The following is a 5394-nucleotide window of genomic DNA, read 5'->3' as shown; positions in this document are numbered from 1 at the left end:
ATTCCTACTAGCAATATATGGGGTTCTCCAGTTTCTTCATTTTTTTTTTTTTTTGACAGGCAGAGTGGACAGTGAGAGAGAGAGACAAAGAGAACAGTCTTCGTTTTCCACTGGTTCACCCTCCAATGGCTGCTGGGGCCGGCACACCGCGCTGATCCAAAGCCAGGAGCCAGGTGCTTCTCCTGGTCTCCCATGTGGGTGCAGGGCCCAAGCACTTGGGCCATCCTCCACTGCACTCCTGGGCCACAGCAGAGAGCTGGACTGGAAGAGGAGCAACAGGCACAGAATATAACCTACCATACAACCTAGCCATCCCACTCCTTGGAATTTACCCAAAGGAAATTAAATTGGAAAACAAAAAAGCGGTCTGCACCTTAATGTTTGTTGCAGCTCAATTCACAATAGCTAAGACCTGGAATCAACCTAAATGCCCATCAACAGTAGACTGGATAAAGAAATTATGGGATATGTACTCTATAGAATACTATACAGCAGTAAAAAAAAAATGAAATCCGGTCATTTGCAACAAAATGGAGGAATCTGCTTAATATTTTTAATGCTTTAGAAGAAATTTTTTTTTGTTTGCTTAAAATGGAAAGTTTATTTGCTCAGTACACCAAATAGGATGCAAGCATTGTTGTGACAAATATACAGAAATATGCAGATCAACATAAAACAGTAATTTAGCTTAAATGAAAGGAAAATTTCTTTAAATATTATGACAACATACTCCCAAGAAGACTTTCTTCAGTTAATTACACATTTCAATAAAATAAAGGGTAATGGGTTAATTGGATGTTAGCTTGTGAATATTTTAAAAAATAAAACTCCAACTCTATTAATCCATGCCAGTTAAACACTATAACTAAAATTTCCAAATAAGCGCAAAAGGAGATGGAACAAATTAGCTACCTTTTTTTGCTTGAACAGTCCAGAGGAAAATGGTTACTACAAATACAGCAGGCAAACTGTTAGGCTGACCAATCTAGAACATAGTGTACTAAATTTCAGTCTCAAATTGTGCTAAATGCTCATCATTAGTATGGCACATTTTGGTCCATGATATGGTTTAATGCCAAGACAGATCCCAATTTGTTACAGAAACACATAGATTACTGTTGCTTTGTTTGTTTTTAAATATATATATATATATATATATATATATATATATATATATATTTAAAGCCAGGTATACTTCCACAAAGAAAGGCAGGTTTTTCCAGGAGGAATTTACAGGAAGTAATCTGGGGTGCGCTGGGTTACATGAGGCTCTCCACGACGAGGTGCTGGATCGAACTGAAGGAAGGAATATTTTAAAGTGTCATCTAATTCCATGATAGCAGCCTGGTTCCCACAACGGTAAGAGTAATTCGGTGCACTGAAAATGGTAACCACATTCCGGTCATGACACCAGTTGTATCCCCCCATCACAAGCTGGTGAGCACGGAGACCAGTGTGAGACCATTGGCGTGGTTGAATGTTTCAGAAATGTCTTGTCCAAAAGTGTAGCCAGCACCACGTGGTGAAATACCCCACCCACCACGATCATCTGGATCAGACCACAACAGATCACACATTGGGCCCTCGTGTGGAACTTCTTGTAAACGATCCAGGGCTCTTATATGATCCAGTGTATCTATGGATGGAGACAGCCACCATGGAGGCAGAATATCTGTCCATCTACCAAAGCTGTAAGTGGAAGATAATCAAATAGATCTGTAAAATATTTCCACACATTGGCATTTCCATACTTCCGTAGACATTCATCATAAAAGCCATATACTTGGGTAATTTGTCAGCTTTCATGATTTCCTCTCAGTATTGTAATGCGTTCCGGATAACGCACCTTTAATGCTACAAGAAGAGTCACAGTCTCCACTGAGTAATAACCTCTGTCAACGCAGTCTCCCATGAATAGACAGTTTGTGTCTGGTGATTTCCCACCAGTTCTAAAGAGTTCCATAAGATCATGGAATTGACCATGCACATCTCCACCGACGGTAACAAACGGACCTCTTGAACATTTGATTCTTTTCTTAACATTTCCTTAGCCTTCTCGCACAGCGTCCGCACTTGGTTTTCGCTGCGCTGCTTACACTCGTTCAGCTGCTGGACCCACTGGTCCAGCTCCTTGGTGAACGTCTCCTCGTCCATGGCGGCCCGCTCCCCTCCCGCCCCCGCCCCCGCCGCCGCCCCCGTCGCCAAGCCCCAGGCGGGACCGGAAGGAGTGGCCCCGCGCCCGGCTCAAGGCCAGCGGGCGGCTCCCCGAGGACGCCCCCGTCGGTCCCCGCCCGGGGGGTCTGTGAGGGAAGCGGAGGGGTCGGGGTAGGGGGCGTGGGGGAGCGCGGCGAGGACTCTGGACGCAGCCCCCGCCGGGCGATGGCCGCCCGCGACCGCTCCCGGCTCCGTGGCCCCTTCTCTCGCGCCCTTTCTGAAAGGGCGAGAAGAAAATTTTATAGTTGTTTATAATCCATGTTGAGTTGTGAGATTTAAGTAAAGTTTGATGTCTATCTGTGGATATCTGATAACTTTGCCTTCAACGATGAAAAGGCTGTTCTCCCAGTGAATTGATTTTCTTTCTTTGTAAAAAATCAGTTAACTTCATGTATGTGGGTTTACTTTTGGGCTTTGTGATCTTTTCCACTGCCATACATATTTATTTATCCATTGGTGCAACCCTGTCTTGATTATAATAATGGGTAAAGTGATTCCTTCCACCTCACTCTTTTGCAGGACTGTTTTAGCTATTACGAGGCTGGTACCTTCCCATTTATGCTTTAGAATAGGCTTGTCTATGCGCAAATATCCTTCCAGAATTTTTTCTAGAAGTTCAATTAAACCTTCAGGCCAAATGCTAATGATGTATAATTAAATATTATAATTTGAGATTTCTTGTCATAATTACCAGTTCTGCCAGAACTTTTTATAACAATCAACTACTTTATAACTCTTACAACTGACTTCTAGCATATTTCTACTCTGTTCACCTGTCACCTCATTTTTTTGCATTTTGTTCTTTGCTTTATCTTCTAATTCACTAATTCTTTCTACAGCTCTGTATATTCACTAATCCACCAAATGTGTTTTAAATATGAATTATTGCAGCTTTACTGTTCTATGAATTTTTATATACTTTCAAGTATTTTTAGTCACTGCTCATCTACTTCTTTACACAAAATTATTTTGTGTTCTGAGTGCTGAATTGCCATTTTCTTTTTTATTATATATATTAAGTTATACAAGTTTCATATATTTCCTTTTTATCATTATAGGAACATAGTGGTACTTCTCCCTACACTCCCTCCCACCTACACTTCAACCTTTCCTCCCCCTCCCTCTCAGATTCCCACTCTTAATATCTACAGTGATCTTTCTTTAGTACACTCAATGATTGTATAGTTCATGATACCCTAAGTAAAGCAGTTCAATAAATAGCATGAAGTGAAAACAAACAAAACAAAATACTGTTCCCCAACTAAAGAGACAAGGGCTATAAACCATCATTGTTTCTCAAAATGTCCATTTCACTTCAATACATTATTTTTCAGGTACTCCATTCTTTACCACTGATCAGGGAAATCATATGATATATGTTGTTTGGGACTGGTTATTTCGCTAAGTATAATCGTTTACAGTTGCAACTGCCTTGTTGTAAAAGACACAATTTCATTTTTTTTTTATAGTTGAGTGGTACTCCAAAGTATGTATATACCATAAATTCTTTATCAGTCACCAGTTGATGGACAGCTAGGGTGATTCCATAAATTAGCTATTGTGAATTATGCTGCAATGAACATGGGGTTACAAACTCTTTTTGGGGGGCTTGGGTACATTTCCAGGAGTGAGATGGCTGGATCGTATGTTAGGTCTTTATTCAGATTTCTGAGTTATCTCCTTAGTGTCTTCCACAATGGTTGCACCAGTTTACATTTCCATCAACACTGTGCCAGGGTGCCTTTTCCCCCACATCCTTGCCAGCATTTGTCATTTGCTGATTTTTGTATGTGGGCCATTCTAAGTGGAGTGAGGTGCAACTTCTCAAGTGTCTGTTTGCCATTTGACTTTCCTCTCTTGAAAAATATCTGTTCAAGTCCTCTCCCCATTTCTTAATGGGATCGTTTGTTTCATTGTTGTTGAATTTCTTGAGCTCTTTATAGATTCTGGATGTTAACCCTTTATCATTTGCATAGTTTGCAAATATTTTATCTCATTCTGTTGGTTGCTTCTTCACTTTGCTGAGTGTTCCTTTTGCAGTGCTTAAATTTCTCACCTTAATGTAATCCCATTTGTCAATGGGATATATATATATATATATATATATATATATATATACATACATACATGCATATACAGGCTTTGATTGCCTGTGCTTCTTGGGTCTTTTCCAAGAACATTTTGCCTATACTAATATCTTACAGGATTCCCCAATGCTCTCTAATGATTTTCTGCTATTGGATCATAGATTTAGATCTTTAATCCATTTTGAGTGGATTTTGTGGTAATGTATAAGGTAGGGGTCTAATTTCACACTTCTGCATGTGGAAATCCAATATTCCCAGCACCATTTGTTGAAGAGACTGTCCTTGCTCCAGGGACTGATTTTAGCTCCTTTGTCAAAGATGGTTGTAGATGCATGGATAGATTTATGGAGTTTCTATTCTGTTCCATTGCTCTACAAGTTTGTGTTTATGCCAGTACCAGGCTGTTTTGATTAGAACTGCCCCGCAGTATGTTTTGAGATCTGGTATTGTGATGCCTCTGTTTTTGTTTTTGTTGTATAAGATCGCTTTAGGTATTCCTGGTCTACTATGTTTCTGTATGAAGTTTTCATCTGGTTTCTGCTATCTGGCATTGCTGTTGATCCTTACATGCATTTTTGTTTTGTTGTCCTGTGATTTTTGAATTGAACAACTCATTTTATTTAGAATGTCTTTATGAAGAATACATTGAGGCTTTGGTTGAAACAGAATTTCTCCACAAATAATTTAAATTATTCTCCACCAATTTTCTTATGGCACGACTTCCTGGGAACACATTTCAATTATTGGTATGATATTTTCTAGATTACATTATGTACTTTTTGAAAGGCAAAACAATATGAACACACTTTACAATTTCATGTTTTTAAGTACTTTGTTTGTCACCTTTTATTTATATTTCCTGTTGCAAAATCAAGATAGCACCGTATTCCTGGTTGGTTTATCTCTCATATATGCTTAAATCTGGGGTATAATCCTTTGGTCAATCAACTTTATTAAGAGGAATAAAATCTTTCAGATTTTTCAGTTTTCACAGGCTCGGAAGTTTCTATCTACACACCTCTATCAATGGACATTGATATTTTATACTTTGTCAGTTTTGTACATGTATAATCATGAGCGAACATTTAAAACA

General features: G+C 39.2%; 1 pseudogene; it reads right to left on the bottom strand.

The window, feature by feature from the left end:
- Positions 1-1190: 1190 nt before the first annotated feature.
- On the bottom strand, positions 1191-2154 carry LOC133758443 (serine/threonine-protein phosphatase 2A catalytic subunit beta isoform-like; annotated as a pseudogene).
- Positions 2155-5394: the final 3240 nt, after the last annotated feature.

The sequence above is a fragment of the Lepus europaeus genome, chromosome 4, assembly GCF_033115175.1.
Source record: "Lepus europaeus isolate LE1 chromosome 4, mLepTim1.pri, whole genome shotgun sequence".
In the NCBI taxonomy this organism is placed as follows: Eukaryota; Metazoa; Chordata; class Mammalia; order Lagomorpha; family Leporidae; genus Lepus; species Lepus europaeus.
Note: the sequence above shows the minus strand (reverse complement) of the source record. Positions and strands in the feature narration are given on the sequence as shown.